This window comes from Odocoileus virginianus, chromosome 11 (assembly GCF_023699985.2).
Source record: "Odocoileus virginianus isolate 20LAN1187 ecotype Illinois chromosome 11, Ovbor_1.2, whole genome shotgun sequence".
NCBI lineage: Eukaryota > Metazoa > Chordata > Mammalia > Artiodactyla > Cervidae > Odocoileus > Odocoileus virginianus.
Genome location: NC_069684.1, coordinates 28961103 through 28980410, shown reverse-complemented (window position 1 = coordinate 28980410; position 19308 = coordinate 28961103). Strand labels below are relative to the sequence as shown.

General features: G+C 52.0%; 1 protein-coding gene and 1 long non-coding RNA gene across 2 annotated transcripts in view; both read right to left on the bottom strand.

The window, feature by feature from the left end:
• The window catches only part of SKI (SKI proto-oncogene), a 54766-nt gene that overhangs the window by 17781 nt on the left and 17677 nt on the right, over positions 1-19308 (bottom strand). The window lies entirely within an intron of this gene.
• On the bottom strand, positions 8412-18952 carry LOC110124928 (uncharacterized). Its single transcript, XR_002309922.2, has 2 exons — positions 17590-18952; positions 8412-8734 (listed from the first exon to the last, which is right to left on the bottom strand). It is a non-coding gene; the product is annotated as an uncharacterized lncRNA (long non-coding RNA).

Here is a 19308-nt window from a genome sequence, read left to right as displayed (position 1 = left end):
CTGCAGGCCAGGGCTGTTCTGGGGCTCAGACACACACAGGCAGAGCGGCCAGGTTCCTGCTGCCACATAGGGACACCAGCCCTGCCTCGGTGACGGTGACGTGGGCGTCTCCTGGAGAAGGGACGTCCGCCCACACAGGAGCAGGCTCCACCCTGGCCACTAACGTGTCTCCTCAACAGTAAGGGCACGGGGCGTCACCACAGAATCAAACCCCACCTGAAACAGGAAAGGGACATACAGCTCCTAGGAGGATAGGAGGAGCCCGCTAGCCTCCAGCCACAGCCCCCCTGGCAGGGTGCCCCATGTGTGCAGGGCGAAGGTGCGGGGTGGCCTCAGCAAGGGGACAGGGGATGTGGGGAAGACAACTCTCTGCACCCGCGCCCCTCCCCCAGCCCCTGCACTTGCAGCTGGAGCGGTCCTTGGAAGGAAGGAGGCATTTCCTGTGTCCCCCTCCAATCTCCATGCCAAGCCCCAAGGACAGGAGGCGGCATGGATGGGAAGGGGCTTAGAAGTGGGGGGCAGGAGGACTTGGCTCCAAGAAGGCTGACGAGGTGAGAGGGGCTCTGTGTTGGGGTCTCCCCACCCGGGGCATCCACCAGACCCACGGCACCCACCAACACAGGAGGCCAGGACCAGGGGCAGTTGAGTGGGGGTCCTGGCACCAGGACTGTGGGAGACCCTCAGGGACACAGAGATGCCAGGGGGCCAGGAGGTAGGTGACTATCCAGTCAGCAGGGCTCTGACACCCGACCCAGCATCTCAGTGGCCCCAGCTAGACTGGGAGAGTTGCCCTAGGGCAGCTCTATGCTGCACATGGGGGCAGCCCAGGGCCTCTGGATACCAGGTCTGTGACAACTGCTCCAGGAAACCTGTGCTGCGAGCAGCGCCCAGAATGACCAGAGCCCCGGGGGACGGGTGGCCACTCCTCCCACCCAGCTGTGATGACCAACACCCCCAACTCCTGCAGGCCAGGCAGGACTTGGATATCCAAGTCTAACTGTGTAGTCAAGGGCAGGACGAGATTCCTACCCAGCTCACGGAGAGAGGAGCCCAGCCAGGGCTGCAATGCCCCTGGGAGGCCACAAGAACCTTGCCGGGCCACCCTGGGGTCCACACAGGCCACCAGTCCCAGGGATCCATAGACACGTCCATCTGTCTCATGCAGCCAGGCTACAGCCGTCTCAAGGCCCTAGGTGTCCTGGGGACACAAGGCTGTCTAGGAGTTTCCTGAGGGTCGAGGTTGATGGCTGTCAAAGAATCCCCAGGCCACAGCCCCGCATACTGGGAGCCCCATCTCCAGGCTGGCCCTTTGGCAAGCGCTGGAGCCAGAAGGAGGCTGGATGGTTTCTTCCTTTGGCAGGAAGCCCAGCTTAGATCGGCTTAGATGATCAGGATCCCCACCCAAGGCCAGGCTGATCTCCACAGCCACCCTGGAGCTCATCAGGGCTTCCGCTCACTGCCCAGGGCAGCAGGCAGAGAAAAGGCCAAAGCCCCATAGGCCAGCATGCAACCTCCACTGTTTGCCTGTCAAAAGCCAAAACACCACAGTGGCCACTTGAGGCCACGTCCCCATTGACCATGCATGGCTCTGACTAGCACCCTATTTCTGTTTAGCCTCAGAGCACCTCTGTCTCCCCCTAATCTGCCAGGACTCATGCCTCTGTCTTTAGAACAGGAAGGTCAGGCCCCTGCTCTGAGAAGGGCGGGGTGAAGGGAGAAGGACATGTGAGGACGACGTGATTCTGCTTGGGGAGTGACCAGGTAGAGAGTGACCACGTGGGGACCTCACTGGGAATCATCTTCAAAGCAAGTTTAGGAATCTGCAGGTTGTGAGAATGGCTCCATAAAAGCCACTAGTCTGGCCCCAGGGCCCATCTTAGCTGCCACCCTGCAAGGCCTCCCGGCAAGGACAGAGGAGGCCAGACAGGGGCTAGCATGGCTGGACTTGCAGCCAGCACACCCTGCTTAGCTGAGAGGACTCCCTGCAATGACCTAAGGCCACATGACTCCATCCTGCCCTGGGTGACAGCCTCTCCTGTGCATGGGTGTGAAGGGTAGCCTGAACAGCCTCTTTGGGTTAAGAGGCGGCAAGCATGCACAACATCAGTGAGGATAGGGGTTCCTGCCTCCAGGCTGCACTCACCAGAGAGGTGTGCACACTGTGTGTGCTCTGCATGCGCAGAGGGACTTCAGTCTGAAAGGTCTCAGTTTTTAAGCATGGCAGGTTTTTAAAAGCCTTTCTTTCTAAACAGAATTGTTTTCTCCATGGTCAGCCAGAAACCCTTCCCCCAGTGTAGGGCTTGGTGGTCATGGGCACCCACCTCCTCACCTCTGGGGGAGCCCAGCTGCATCCACGGCCCACGCCCATCCCTGCTGGGGGAGCAGTCGGAAGCCAAGCACACATGTGACGCCCACTGCAAATGCACGCGTGGACATGATGGCCCGAGAACCTCCCGAATCTCATAACGAGAGAAACACCTCAAGGCTGGGAACCCTGAGGCTCCTGGGAGGCTTTCCACCTTTTCCATGGAGAATCCACAGAGCTGACAAGAGCACCAGACCTCCGACAGACGAGAGGAGGTCGCAGCATCTAGGGCTGGGGCCAGGACCTCGGGAGTGCAGGCCCTGCCGGTGGGCCCTTTCTACCAGGGAGCAGCAGAGCCAGGGGTCCAACATCCCCAAGGGCCCAGTTGCCCAAGCTTCTCTTTTCACCTTGGGGCCTCGTCTTTTGGAGTGAAATGTTGGGCACCAAGAGTACAGTTCCTGAGAGCAGACAATGGCCGGAGAGCACAGAGAAGGGGGTCGGTGCCCCTGGGGTGTGCTCGGCCCACCACCTCCTGGGGCACGAGTGCCAGGACGGACCACTCCCTCCAGCACGCTGGCAGTGTGGGCTGAAACTTGAAACCAGGCCATGGGCACGACAGGCGAAAGAGGATTGAGCCACAGTTAAGCCAAAGCCAACTCTGAGCAACCACCCCCTGGCCCAAGAGTAAAGGCCAGAGAGCAAAGGTGCACACGACCCCATCTCCAAGGCGTGCTCAGGGTCCTCAAGGCCCCACCACAGCTTCCAGCAAATGTTTAAGGACAGATGCAGTAAGGTGTGCAAAAAAAAAAACCAAAGACCTGGTGGGTGCGGGTCCCCTGGGCAGGAGGGACCCTCAAAGACCAGAAAGCCAAGGGCAGTGAAGCTCGGACATGACCACGATGCCATGTCCCCAAAACAGCCTACAGGCCGTGGATGCCACCCTGTAATGGTCAGAGAGTGATGATGGATGGATGTGGAGAGGGGACAAGACTGAAATCCCATTACCGCATCCTCCTGGAACCATCCCAGTGTGTTCACCTTGCCGTCCCTCATACCCTGGGTCCCAACTGGACTCCCACTTCTAGAAACACGGAGCATGTGGCCGGGATGTGGATGTGGAGCCCCCGGGTGGACGTGAGTATGTGAAAGGTGCGAGAGCAGGGAGGGCGTGCAGGTTTCACTGCACAAATGCCTGGAAAGCCACAGAAGAGACCGGAACAGATGTGAAAGGGAGGCTTCCCCAAACACATGAGTCTTTCCATCCTGGAACCACTTCCCTGCCCCCAGTGACAGGGAGAATGAGGGACAGAGCTGGGGGTTGGGCAGGGCAGGAGGGGAGGGCCCCATCCACCCTGCCCTCCAAGACCCTCAGCACCTCATCCCCTGAAGGCTACCTACCGTGCCCGCCTCCAAGGCCACTTGCCCTGATGCCCAGGCCTGGCACACTCTCAGCCATGTAATCCAAGTCCCCTCAGAGGAGAAGTCAGTGGGCACTCCCCAGACCTGAGACCCAGGCCCCTGTCACCTTGGCCACGAGCAGAGTGATGACTTGGTTCAGAAAGGAACCAGGGTCATCCTGGGAGCAGCACACCTCACCCGCTCCAGGGAGGTGAGGGTCCCACACTGCGGAGACACGTGTGGACGGAAGCCAGAAAAGCAGGGAGTCTTGGGCTTGGCACAACATGGAGCTACGTCAAGGGCGATACCAAGAGGACACAGCGGCAGAGTGGTCACCATGCAAAAACACCAGTTTGCCCACTCGCCCTGGTTTCAGGCACGTCCCGGAGGCCTTTCTCGAGCCGGGCCCTCTCACCCCGCACATCTGGACAAGCTCCTGGTGCGGCCCCCGACCCGGCCTTCCCACCTCACTCTGCTTTAGCAGGTGGTGTCGTCCCAAGCCGTCCTGGCTTCTCTTTGTCCTAAACGGAGACGTGTGTGTGTGTGTGTGTGTGTGTGTGTGTGTGTGTGTGTGTGTGTGTGTGTGTGTGTGTGTGTGTGTGTGTGTTTTCTCAGTTTTAACCCCATTTTGCAGCTACTAAAACGTTTCACTTTGGGAGCTACAATTTGTGTGTGTGTGTGTGTGTGTGTGTGTGTGTTTGTTTTCTCAGTTTTAACCCCATTTTGCAGCTACTAAAACGTTTCACTTTGGGAGCTACAATTTGTGTGTGTGTGTGTGTGTGTGTGTTTGTTTTCTCAGTTTTAACCCCATTTTGCAGCTACTAAAACGTTTCACTTTGGGAGCTACAATTTGTGTGTGTGTGTGTGTGTGTGTGTGTGTGTGTGTGTGTTTTCTCAGTTTTAACCCCATTTTGCAGCTACTAAAACGTTTCACTTTGGGAGCTACAATCCAGGCCTTTCAGCCCCTGAAAAGCTGTCTGTGCAGAGGGCGAGGGGTCGTGAGAACACACGACATGGCGTAAGAATCAGGGCAGTGACCTTTCGACCTGGCCTCTCCACAGGGCCGGGCTGCTAGAGAGCACTGGGGGTGGGGCGCCTCTCCCCGGAGGGGCCGGCTGGCCCTGCACCTGCCCATGGGGGCCAGTGCCCCTGGGGAGAAGACACAAGCCCATGGGGCTGGCACACCCACCCCAGCGCTTGTCCCCAGGACGCTGTTTGGGGGACCAAGTCCCCTTTCCCAGAAGACACTTCTGTAAGCTGGGTAGGCCTTCCCCCGGCATCATCCTCTCAGGCCATCTGCACAAAGGTCATCAGTGCCTCCTGGCCCTTCAGCAATGGCCCGGACGGGAGGAGGGGCACCCCAGGGTCCCCCAAGTCCCCATGGTACAGGCAGCCACCAGGAGCCTTGAGGACAAGGGCTGAATCTCAGCCCAGAGGTCCTGTGGGCAGAGGGGACCAGGCACTGGCAGGCCCAGAGGAACAAAGGTTCCCGTGGGCAGGACACGCTCAGCACAAAGCAGCATCTGGGTCTCAGTTGGCAGCACCAGGCCTTTGAGCCGAGGGTCCCGTGGCTCCAAGTACCCAGATCAGCCCCTCATTCCCCGAGAACTGGGCGACAGAACACAGGATAGGGGCCAACTAAAAGCCCCTACAGGGGGTGGGTGCCCTCCACCCAGAGTCATGGGGCAGCCGGAAGGCTGACCACACAGGAAAGCACGTCCCTGGTGCCCAAACTCCTGGCACCCACTCTGGACCTGGCTGGTCCCGGGGGTCGGGGGGGGGGGGGTGTGGAGAGCAGGCGGGACATGTCTGTGGGTCCTGAAACTGCCCCGCCTGCGAGGAGTCCAGGGCCCAGGCGGAGAGCAGGCGTGGTGCTGCCCCACCCCCATCCCTAGGGCTGGTGGCCTGAACTTTTCACCCTCAGCACAGACACCAGAGAGCAGGGCTCAGAGGTGTCTGCCCGCGGCAGGGGGAGGGGAGGGGCGACACCACCATCCCCACTCCAGAACCCCGGAGGGCCCATTTTACAATCGCCAGATGGCGGCCCAGGGCCCGCAGGCCTCCTGAGTCACTGCGACTGCCTGACCTCAGCAAGGACCTGCGGCTACACCCCCACCTGGGAGGGGCCAGCGAAGGTCACCAGGGTTCCATCCAGCTCTGGCCTCAGGATGATGAGCCAGTGTCTCCTAGACCTGCTGTGTGAGAACCGAAAAGAAGCCAGCCCGCCAGTGGGAAAAGGGTAGGAAGAGGCACAGGCCCCACTGCTCAGAGCCTGCCTGACGGCACTCCCATGCCAGGCCACCTCTCCAGGCACGGCCGTGGGAGTGGAAACGGCAAGACACCCAGGACTCCGTGTGCAGACTAACCCTCACCCCCACCCTGACACGGTGGCTCCCTCAGCCCAGGCCAGGCGGAAGTCAGGCACCATCAATACAGTGACCCCTTCTCCTAGGGGTTGAGGACAAGCAGCACATAGTCATCCCAGAGACCAGATACCCCTGGAGCCTGGTCCTCTCCTGGGGGCAAGGCTGGGAGCCCTAGCACTCACTGCTGCTCCTCCTCCAGGTCATCGACCACCCATGTGAGACCTGGCGTCATCCTAAACAGCCCCATGGCCTGTGGAGGACTTGCAGGCAATGGCTCTTGGGGACCTGCTGTCCAGAAGGACACGCCGGATATCACAGCAGGTCCCAAATGGACCACACTCATCCAGAATCCCCAATAGCACTGCCACACTGAGGGCCCAGCATGAAGGGACCCCTGAGCCAGAACCGAGGGGGTCCCAAGTGGGTGAGTGCAGCTTCCCAGGCCTCCCCCTCCACGTGTTCGCCCAACACCCCTCGACCCTTCTGCTCTGCAGCCTTCATGAGCAAATTAAATTAGGTTTGATACCCCAGGACCAGGGGCAGGATCATGCTCTAAACTGGGCAGGGAACCTCACCCCTACCCCTGGTTCAGTTCAGTTCAGTCACTCAGTTGTGTCTGACTCTGCAACCGCATGGACTGCAGCACGCCAAGCCTCCCTGTCCATCACCAACTCCTGGAGTTTACTCAAACTCATGTCCATTGAGTCGGTGATGCCATCCAACCATCTCATCCTGTCGTCCCCTTCTCCTCCCACCCTCAATCTTTCCCAACATCAGGGTCTTTTCAAATGAGTCAGTTCTTTTTATCAGATGGCCAAAGTGCTGGAGTTTCAACTACAACATTGGTCCTTCCAATGAATATTCAGGATTGATTTCTTTCAGGATGGACTGGTTTGATCTCCTTGCAATCCAAGGGACTCTTCAAGAGTCTTCTCCAACACCACAGTTCAATAGCATCTATTCTTCAGCACTCAAGCTTTCTTTTCCACCCCTGGAAACAATGTTAAATATGGCTCAGATGGCCCTCCAGTCACTCGGGGGCCTGCGGCAGCTAGGAGAAGTCTGCGCAGGGTTGGGGTCTCAGCTGGCCCTGCCTCCTTCCCTCCTTCCCTGTCTCCACCAGCATTCCCAGCCTCCTGTTTCACGGCTGCCCTGTGGTCAGCTCAGCACATTGGGCCCTGTGCCCTGGACACAACTTTCCAGGCAGTCATGTGCCCTCGAGGGGCCTTCCTGACTCAGGAAGGAAAACGCCCCTGGCAACCAAGCCATGGCAGCACCTCCCCCCACCTCCACCCCTCAGAGACCCTCCACTCATCGGGTGCCCCGGGGCCTCAGCCCACCCTGAACCCAGCAGGGCTGAGGTCCTGCTGTGCAAAACACTGAGCCGGGGCCCTGGGCCTGAGCCAGGCACCAGGGGATGGGCGTCCAGGGAGAGTGACCCCTGCCAAGGGGCTCCCCACCTGGCGCCCAGGCCACCACAGCAGCCGGACCCCTTGGCCCCAGAGCTCAAGCTGCCTGGTGAAGCCTCTCCAATGCACCTCTGGGCAGACACAGGGTAGGGGGCACTGGATGCAGGAGGCCCATGACCCTCTCCCACCGTGACTGGATGCCCAGGGCCCACCGCGGGCACAGATGTGCAGCCCCTCCCCCAGCGAGACCACAGCACAGTGCTGACCTTCTGGCCTGAGCCCCTCCCCCTCAGAGTCTCAGGAGAATACGGCTTCCCCATGGCCTGGCTGGACCCCAAAACTACTGACTGTGCCTCTAGACCTAAAGGAAGGGTCTGGGCAGATGTGGTGTTCTAGGGTGAGGACACGAGGGCACAGAGGCACTGTCCACAGCCCTGCTCCATCCAGACGGTCACCAGCGTACACCTCCTCCTCTGAAAGGGACCACACCGCCTGGGAGTGTCTGAAATTCAGGACTTTCAACTCTGCCTCTGCTCAAGCTCAAGTGAGTGGCAGCTGATAACCCCCTTCCTCAGTGGCCAAGGCCTCAACTATAAGCACTGCCCCTTCTGGGGTTGGGGGGGGGGGGTCCACCAGGGGGACGTGCAGACACAAGCCCCTTCTGGTAGGCGCCATAAAAAACGTGCGGACACGAGCCTGTTCGTGCAGTCAACAGGGGAGTGCGTGGACAGGACGTCCCCCTTCTCATAGGCGCTACGGGAGCATGTGGACATGAGCCCGTTCGCGCAGCCGCCATGGGAGTGTGTGGACACAAGTCTGTCACTAGGCTGGTTAAGTGCTGGCTCCACACAGCTGCTACTCTGAATAGTCAAAATCACGGCACTTTGTTCATAATCAATTCTGACTAAAATTGAAAAGGCAGTAATGAAGATGTTAACAAAAACGAATCTAATGTAGCCAAAATTACTGCAGAAAGGAAAACATATCTGCTCACAATGGACATGCCAGTCAGCACAATTCAGAGAGCTTTCAAAACCTTCTACCTCAGAGCTGGACATGCTCCCCTCCTTCCTGCAGTCGAGATGACCCGAGGCTCTGTTACTCCAGTCTCCAGTCGTTTTTGCTTTTTATGGGTTCTGGTGGCACCAGGCTGTCCCCCACCAGGGCTCCCCGGGGCAGGGAAGCCTCCCGGATGCAGATGCCAGCATCAGGTGAGACAATGGCAATTTTAAACTCTCGATCTCATTTTTCTAATGCTGTTTATGAAAAGAGAGCCTGATTAGACAAGCTGGAAGCCAACTTGGGGGCAGTAACCACACCATGGGGAGAGGACGCACCTGTGGCCCAAATGGCATCAAAGGGACTAATCACCCCCTCCAACATCCAGCTAAAACTCAGACAAGATCCAGGAGACAATCGCCCTCATGGCACTGGACATCAGGCGACCGAGGACAGCGACCCCAGATGCAGAAGCTCTCATGGGGAGCTCCCAGCCACCCAGCCCACTGCCTTGAGTCCCCAGGCAGCAGTGCAGGGAGGGGATCCAGGTGGGGCCCAAGGCCCTAGAATCAGAGACACAGCTGATGGTCCAGGGGGACCTGAAGGAGCCCCTTCACACAAGTGTGTGAGGACTGCCTGAGGCTGGGAAACACCCACCAGAAGTACTCGAGGGGACAGGGTGGAGTGACCTACCAAAACAAAGAAGCAAGACCTGTAAGAATTAAACTGCCTCAGAGTAAGTGACCCAGGATAAAGCCGGAGGAGATTCACAAGAATTCAGGACACTTGGCATCAGCACGTCTACAGCCAAGGAAGCAGGAAAACATGAGCCACCACAAGGAGATTCATGAACCCTCCAAGGCACACATGTACTGAGGCCAAACTCCACACATTCAAGGAGTTAAACAGAGACGCAGAAGGTCTGTGAAGTCAAGCGCCCACGAGATGAAGACAACACTGGATGGTCTGGCAGAGCAGACGTGCTGAGGGGACACAGGTGACCCCGAGGGGCTGGTGACAAACTACTCAGAACAGAACAGAGAGCAAGGACAAGGGAGGGGAAGAGCACCCCTGCGCTGGGCTACTTCAAACAGTGACTCAATGGGTGCCTGGAGTTCCCACAGGCGGTGGGGGAGCAGAAAGTCTTCAGAAACACTGACCAGAAACCCTCCAAACTTCAAAACTACGAGCCCCAAAAGCTCAATAAACCCCAAACACATGCAATCTAATGAAAGCTACAGCAAAGTGCATCAAAATCAAGATGCTCAAAAGCAGTGCATGTGTGCGTGCATCCTAAGTCGCTTCAATCAAGTCCAACTCTGCAACCCAATGGACCGTAGTCCACCAGGCTCCTCTGTCCATGGCATTCTCCAGGCAAGAATGCTGGAACGGGTTACCGTGCCCACCTCCAGGGGATCTTCCCAACCCAGGGATCGAACCCACATTTCTTACATCTACCTGCACTGGCAGGTGAGTTCTTTACCACTAGCACTACCTGGAAAGTGGCTAATAAAAATGAAAATCATAAAGATATCCCAGAAAGAGGAATGAAGAACCACAGCATATCAGTATTTTCAAAGTTGTTGTTGTTCAGTCGATCAGCTGTGTATGATTCTTTGCGACCCCATGGACTGTAGCATGCCAGGCCTCCCTGTCCTTCACCATCTCCCAGAGCTTTGTCAAACTCACGTCCATTGAGTTGGTGATGCCATCCAACCATCTCGTCTTCTACTGTACCCTCAATACTTGCCTTCAATCTTTCTCAACAACAGTCTTTTCTAATGAGTGGGCTCTTCTAATCAGGTGGCCAAAGTATTGGAGCTTCAGCATCAGTCCTTCCAATGAATATTCAGGACTGATTTCCTTTAGGATTGACTGGTTTGATCTCCTCATTGTCCAAGGAACTCTCAAGAGTCTTCTCCAACACCACAGTTCAAAAGCATCAGTTCTTCAGTGCTCAGCCTTCTTTATAAGTCTGTCACTATCTCCTCATCTATTTGCCATGAAGTGATGGGACCAGATGCCATTATCTTTGTTTTGTGAATGTTGAGTTTTAAGCCAGCTTTTTCACTCTCCTCCATCAAGAGGCTCTTTAGTTCCTCTTCATTTTCTGCCATAAGGATGGTATCATCTGCATATCTGAGGTTATTAATATTTCTCCCAGCAATCTTGATTCCAGCTTATGCTTCATCCAGCCTGGCATTTCGCATGATGTACTCTGCATATAAGTTATATAAGCAGGGTGGCAATATACAGCCTTGACATACTCCTTTCCCAATTTGGAACCAGTCTGTTGTTCCATGTCCAGTTCTAACTGTAGCTTCTTGTCTTGCATACAGATTTCACAGGAGGCAGATCAGGTGGTCTGGTATTCCCAAATCTTTAAGAATTTTCCACAGCTTGTTGTGATCCAGAGTCAAAGGCTTTAGTGCAGTCAATGAAGCAGAAGTAGATGTCTTTCTGGAATTCTCTTGCTTTTTCTATGATCTAGCAGATGTTGGCAATTTGATCTCTGGTTCCTCTGCCTTTTCTAAATCCACCTTTAAAGTCTGGAAGTTCTCGGTTCACAAACTGTTGAAGCCTCGCTTGGAGAATTTTGAGCATTACTTTGCTGGCGTGTGAGGTAAGTGCAAATTGTGCAGTAGTTTGAACATTCTTTAGCATCGCCTTTCTTTGGGATTGGAATGAAAACTGACCTTTTCCAGTCTGGGGGCCACTGCTGAGTTTTCCAAATTTGCTGGCATATTGCCTGCAGCACTTTCACAGCATCATCTTTTAGGATTTGAAATAGTTCAGCTGGAATTCCATCACCTCCACTATTGTTTGTAGCGATGCTTCCTAAGGCCCACTTGACTTTGCATTCCAGGATGTCTGGCTCTAGGTGGGTGATCACATCGTGATTATCTGGGTCATTAAGATCTGTTTTGTATAGTTCTTCTGTGTATTCTTGCCACCTCTTCTTGGAAAAAAACTATCAACCTAGAATTCTACACCCATTGCAAATATCTTTCAAAAAAAGAGGCGGAAGTAAATACGCTTTATACATACAGAAACTCATCACCAGCTGTCCTATACCAACAAAGAATGTGGAAGGACATCCTTCTAGCAGAAGAAAAACACCCCCGGATGGAAACTTGTGTTTACACAAAGGAAGAGCAGAGCAAGAAACAATTACCACATACATAAATATATTGATTCCTCTCATTATTTAGATGACTTTGAAAAGTAATTAGAAGAGCTTTAAACAGAATGAAAATGAAAACAATGCATCAGAATATGTGCAATTCCCTTAAAACAGGACTCAGGAGAAAACCAAACATTTAGATCACAAAAAAAAAGAAAAGAAAGGTCACAAACAAATGGCTCCACATCCACCATATAAAACTAAAAAAAGGACAAACTTAACACAAAGCAAGTCAAAGAAAGGGAAATATAAAAACTAAAACAAAGATCAATACAAACAGACAGCAGAAAAATAACAGAAGAAAACAGTGAACCCAAACTGGTCCTTTGAGAAGACCAGTAACACTGATAAACCTCTACGCAGACTGATCAGGAAAATAAAAAAAGAAAACTGATCAGCATCAGGAATATGAGAGGGGCCATTGCCCTGAATTCTACAACTATGAAAGGGCAACAGGAAAACACTGTCAACAGCCCATGCCAATAAATTTGACAATTCAAATGAACTGGGCAATTACTCATTAAAAAACAAACAAAAAACCTCTCAACCAAGAATAAATAATCTGAATAGTTAAAAAACTTCCCACAAAAAAAAAAAAACCCTCCAAACCTAAATAGGCTTCAAAAATACATGCTACCAAGTATTTCTAAAAGAATTACTAGTTCTTTCAGAAAGTTTATGGAGGGAATACTTCCCAAATAATTATGTGAATCCAACATTTCTCTGATATAAAAACCAGACTATTACAAGAAGAAAAAAAACAAACTACAGCCAAATGTTCATAATGAACACAATTGGAAAAACTATAAATGAAATTTTATCAAGTCAAACTCAACAACATTCTAAAAGTATGAGACACCACGACCAGGGAGGTTTATCCTGGGAACGAAAGGTTCATTGGATTCAAGAATTAGCCAGTGCAACTTGCCATATTAATAAACTAAAAAGATATTCACCATGTTAATAATATGAATAAATGCAAAGAAAAAAAAAAGCACTGAACAAAACCCAACATCCATTCCTGGCCAAAATAAAGGACAGAACTGCAGGAACTTCTCCAGTCTCCTGAAGAGCGTCTACAAAACCCAGCAACCTATTAACAGCATGCCTGACAGTGAGACATCACGCCTCCCCCAAGGCCAGCAGCAGGGCTGTCTGCTCTCAGAACACTGGAGGCTCCAGCCAGTGCAATCAGGCAAGACAAAGAAAAGGCGTCCAAGTCAGAGAGGAAGTAACACTGTCTTTACTCACAGATGGAAACCCTGAGGGATCTATAAAAAGGCTACTAGAAGGAGTTGCAAGATGCAAAATCAATATACAAAAATCAATTATACCAGCAACTTATAATCAGGAAATGATTTTTTTAAAAAAAAAAGGTACATGTACACACTGCTCTATTTAAAATGGGTAATTAACAAGGACCTACTGTACAGCACTGGGAACTCTGCTCCATGTTATGTGGCAGCCTGGATGGGAGAGGAGTTTGGGGGACAATGGATACATGCATAAGTATGGCTGAGTCCCTCTGCTCTGCACCTGAAACTATCACAACATTGTTAATCGGCTATACTCCAACACAAAATAAAAAGGCTTTTTAAAAAAGGATGATTTTAACATTTCAGTGTTAATTATGGCAACTATTTGCTATAGATATTTGGTAAACCCCCTTTATTAGGAAACAAAATTCTAGTTCTAATTTGACAAGAGTCTGCACCATTAATTTGATGGTACATGTGTGCTAGGTCGCCTCAGTCATGTCTGACTCTTTGCGACCCTATGGACTGTAGCCCACCAGGCTTCTCTGTCCATGAGATTTTCCAGCCAAGAATACTGGAGAGGGTTTGCCATGCCCCCCTCCAGGGGATCTTCCCAACCTAGGGATCAAACTAGTGTCTCTTATGTCTCCTGCATTGGCAGATGGGTTATTTACCACTAGCACCACCTGGGAAGCCCAATTTGATGAACAGTTTTATCAGATACTCTTGGATCAACTGAGATGATCATGCAATATTTCTCCTTCAATATGGTCAAGTAGGTTGATTTCAAAACACCAATAATCATCACAATAACACCAAAAAAGAAAAAGAGAAAGCTTAGAGATAAGTCAATCAATCTGACAAAAGGCATCAAAGACCTATGCCCTGAAAACCACAAAATACTACTGAGAGAAACAAAGAACAACTTAAATAAATGCAGCAATGTAACCTGACTAGGAGATGGAAATGAAAAAGTTTTAAAATCTCAGTTCTTCCCAAGTTACCTGTAACTCAATTCAATCCCAATCAAAATTTCAGCAAGATGTTTTTCATAGAAATTGACAAACTGATTCTAAAATTCACATAGAAATTCAGAGGACCTAAAACAGCCACAACAACTCTGAAAAGGAACAGAGTTGGAGAGCTAATGTCACCTGATTTCAAGAACTATAAAGCTATAATAAGCAAAAACAGCACAGCATTGATACAGACACATCGACTACAAGTGAACAAAATACAGTCCAGAAATAAACTCACACACACAACTGATTTTTGACAAAAGTGCAAAGATAACACAATTAGGAGAGTATAGTCTCTATGACAAACAGGACTGGAACAGTCATCCACATGCAAAAATGTGAACTTGGATGCGGACCTTGCATCAAATGTAAATTTTCAAGCTACAAAATTTCTAGAAGAAAACAGAAGAGAAACACCTTTGTGACCTTGCATCAGAGAAGATTTCTCATCTAGAACATCAAAACTCCAATCTAAAAGAACCAATCAATACACTGGAGTTGATGAAAACGTTCAAATTCTACTCTTCAAAAGAGCAAAAAAAGAAAGCCACAGACAGGGAGAAAGCTTTGCAAAGCATAAATGTGAAAAGGGACTTGCATTCGGAATACATATAGAATTCTCAAAATTCACCAATAACAACTCCACTCAAATAACAGACAAAAACTTCAAGAGACACTTCACCATAGTACATAGATAACGGCAAATAGGCCCATGAAAAGATGTCCAAAGCCATTAGTCATTAGGGAAATGCAACTTAAAACCACAAGGAGAGATATCTCTCCACACCTGTTAAAAGAACTGAACCCAAAGAGAGCAACAGTGCTGGTGAGGACGCGGGAGCCGACGGGGATGCCTAGGCCAGCTCAGCAATTCCAGAAAAGCCAACCTGCACACACAGGACACAGCCATTCACATCGAGGTGTCTACAAGGGAGTGAGATGTGTGTGTCCCAACAAAACTCACAAGGAGTGTTCACGGCAGCTTTGTGAGTAACAGCCAAGAACTGGGAAGGATCCCATCAGTCCACAGGTGAATGAAGAAACAAACCATGGCAATTCCTACAGCGGGCCAAAAACAAAACAAACCAAGCACTAACACAGCTACACAGAAGAATCTTGAGATAATTGTGCTGAGTGGAAGAAATGAGACCCTCCAAAAAAAAAAAAAGATTTCCTTCCCATAAAGCTCTAGACAAGGAAACCCATCTAGAGCGAAGGAAGCTGGCTTGGCAGCTGTTTGGGGTGGGGGTGGGGAGGGACCGAGGGGCACGGGACACCCTGCGGGTGAGGGACAGCTCCTCCTCCTCGACTGCAGCAACGGCTTCACGTGTGTACACACTCGTCAACGTTATCAAACTGTATGTTTTAAATGTGCACAGCTTATTATGTTAATTATACCTTTAAAAAGCTGCCTTTAAAATAACTATACAGCAATTATCCCAACCGGAGCCTTTATATTCCAGGACTCGTTTGTTCCACGGCTTGAAACAACCCCCACAGGTCAGTGACATGTGTACACGAGCAGCACATGCCGCCATTTCTTCTGAGGTCGATCCCAAACACACCCTTTTCTGTCCCAAAAAGATTCACAAAAATGCCGTCACCATGCATTCAAGTCATTTCTTTGTCCAGATCAGAACCAGCACGTACTCCCTGCAAAGGACAAACTGTCTTTTTGGCTTTTTTTTTTTTTTTTTTGGCTTTTCAGGGTGTGCATTCTCACTCCAGCTGCTCCAGACTCCCACAAAAGCAGCCACAGGCCAAGTGGACGCCAGGGGCGAGGCGCGAGTAGATACAGCTTTATCTACACAGACAGTGGGGGCTGGCCTCGGCCCAGGGCTTCTTCCGGGGCCGGGGTGGGGGGGCCCAGCGGCAGCCTCACCTGGGAACTTGTTAGAAATGCAAAGTCTCAGCACCCACCCCAGACCCAGGAATCTGAAGCTCCAGGGTGGAACCCACAGGCTCATCACTGAAGAATTCTGAAGCTCAAGCTTTAGAACCTCTGCCCTAGAAAACCAGCAAGACAGAGGGACTGATCCAGAGCCAAGAATGAGCACGTTACAGCTGCATACCACGGTCCACAGAGGAGAGCCAAGGTCTGGGGCAGTCTGTGATAAAACACGTGTGCTGACTTAGAATAACCAAGGGAGAAAATTTCAAAAAAAAAAAAAAAAAAGAGAGAGAGAAAAGAAAACGAGATTCGTCCTGACAAACCTCTATTACTAACCAGCTCCTGCTGGTTCTTTTCGCTTCTTGACAAAGAGTTTTCAACCCATTTTTAAAAAGCAGTTCTAAAATTGTCCTGGTTCACATTCTCCCTTGACTGCACTCTGCTCGGCAGGATCTGGAACTTAGTCATCCTTCAGGGATGATTAAGTCTTAGAATAAGGGGTCTGAGTCATTTGTCCAAACATCAGTCAAGACCACACTCAGCCAGAGACGCTTAGTGTGAGACCTTCAATGGCAGTGAACCCTGTGTGGACACGCGCGCACACACGTGCACACACATGCACACACACTAGCAAGAAATAAAACACTTTGAGAAAATAAATCTTGCTTATTTGAAGGTTACTTCTGGTTAAGATCACAAATAACTGGCAACAACGCATCCTCCTTTTTAAAGCAGCTCTTTATGCCCTTCCTTCCTGAATGCTTAAAATGCCAAAACCCTCTACAAATTCAGAGAAACACATCAAGACAGAATAATTAAAATGCTAACGAAAGAAAATTCATTTCAAGATGGAAGAACAAAGATACTTCAACCCTGCTCTCCTCTCAGAAACTGCCAAAGCCCCCACTCTCCAGCAAAGGCACACATGGGGGTGGGAGGGGACTGGGCGGGCAGCACAGAGAAGGACCAGGGACCGCGTGGACAGGCACAGGATGCAGGCGCCTGCGACCACAGGAGGACGTTTCTCGAGAACATCACCAGGGGTTCATCTGCAAGCGTGCCTGAGAAACAGTTCAGTGGACTCTAAGTGCCCGGCCCTGCCCCGCCCTGCTGCCCACTACGCTTCCCCATGATAAAACCATATGGTCGAGAACCACCATCGAGGGAAAAGCAGGACCTGAAAGCTGACTTCAGAGGAAACCACAGCCAATACCCCTGGGGCTAGGAGACAAGCCATGGAACAGAACAGGTGAGTACTTTTACAGAAGAAACAACAGCAACAAAAGAAGTATTACAGATGAACACCACAGGACTTCCCTGGTAGTCCAGTGGTTAAGAATCCGCCCACCAACGCAGCGGACATCGGTTCGATCCCTAATCTGGGGATATCCCACATGTTAGAAGCAACTAAGCCCATGAGCCACAACGAACCTGGGCTCTGTGATGAGAACTCTCACAATGAGAAGCCCTCGCCCAGCAACTAGAGAGTAGCCACTACTTACCGCAACTAGACAGCCCCTGCACAGCAATGAAGACCCAGCACAACCAAAAATAAACTTAAAATATAAAAATTAGAAATAAAATGAAAATGAACATGACAGTAAACTGGAAGAAATCTCCAGAAAGTGACACCAAGAGACAGAGAGGCCGACATCCAGTCAGAAGGCTCTCCAGGTCACCGGAGAGCAGTGGACCAACATCTGGGACATGCCACCAGGCACCCCAAAAGGGGCAGGCACCCACACCAGGCCTGCATAGCCACCTGTCGGATGCTGGGCTCAGGAGGAAGAGGCAGGGCACACACCAAGTCCAGCACCTCGGCCTCCGAGAGGGGATAGCACCGACGGGAGCAGGAAAACAGTGACTGACCAACCCAAGACACACAACAGACAGACAGGAAGTGATGTCAGGATGTAGAAAACAGAGCAGACAGGAAGTGAGGTCAGAATGCAGGACCTAGAGCAGACAGGTCAGAACCAGGGGCCCTGCCAGGATGGAGGACGCAGAGCAGACAAGAAGGGAGGTCAGAACACGGGACCTAGAGTAGACAGGAAGTGAGATCAGAACTGTCCACCAGCTCAGGGTAAACAGTCCCACAGTCACAGTGGTCAGCATGAAGGGTCGATTTATCCAGACCTGAGACACACAGGCTTGGGCAGGCCTGGAGGTGACTGAGAAACATGCAGTCAACAGAGGATAAGCTGTGAAGCACAGGAAGCCCCTGCCTAATGCCAAGTGGGGAAGACATGACAGGGACACTGAGTTTGGGCCTTCTGCCCTTTAGCTATAAGAGGATACCTGTGTAATGGTAAAAATAAATATCAAACCCTCAAACCCCAGGCAGATGAAGAAATGATGTCCGTGTGCCTGGGGAGTGGGGGTACAAGCCTACACGTCCTACCACTTGATAAAGTGGGCCTTACCGGGCAGCAAGGGGCTAAAGGTCCCACCTGTGCCCCCCATGGGGACAGGGCATCTGGAGGAAGAAGAGCCGCCATGGCCGTGCCCACCCAGGACATCATGATCCCACCTGCAAAGGCTGAGTCACAGCCGGAGTCGGCTGGCCTAGACTCTGAGGACATCAGAAGCAAACAGAAGGTCCTAACTCCGCTCCCGCCCAGAGGCCACAGTGACGAGCAGGAGCGCACACAAGGGCTGTCTGACAGCCAGAGGGTGCACGTCAGCATGTCCAGACTGAGCACCACGTAAACCAAAATGGACAGCAGCCGACAAGGATCCTGACCTTTCGGTCTGGCCGTTCCTGGGAGGAGGCAGTTCCACTACAGGGTGACTCAAGGGACAGAACAACAAGACAGACAGCAGTGGTCCTTGCAAGGGGTTCTTGCACCCTGGTATTTCCCTGATGGGCAGGAGAGCCTGGGTCAGCACTTCCATCAGTGCCAAAACTGGAAACAAGTCCATCACGGCTGGATGGTGCTTCATCTAAGGTTAGAGCGGCCGGCAAGAGGCCAGCCAGCACTCCAAGCAGGTGCACCTCGCAGAATGACAGCCCAGTCAACATGGCGGGCCCTCCCGACTCTACAGAATCAGCATCCAGAGATGGACGAGAAGCTCCCATGTGTCTCAGAAAGTCTCGGAGACACAGAGAAGTTCCCCTGGACCCACCAAGGAATATGCCTGGGGTACCTGAAACACTGTAGCACAGTTCAGGACAGCTCCTGGCCACAGGCGCTCAGACCTGCAGGACTGCAGCCCAAAGGCTGCTCACACGGCCCTCGGCCTCCCCTGCCACTGTCGGGGTCACCCAGGGCGCAGGGAGGTCTGGTACCTCCAGCCATTCTCTTGACAGCAGTGGCGGGAGGCAGAGGGGATCCAGTGAGCACAGTCCACAGTCCCCTCCCATGGCAAGGGCTAGGCGGCACCGCCAAGGTGGCAGGCATGCTGGGTGTACATGGGGCCTGGGATGGTTCCCCATCAGAGCAGGCCTTGCAGGGGATGAGTAGGGCAGGTGTGAGGCATC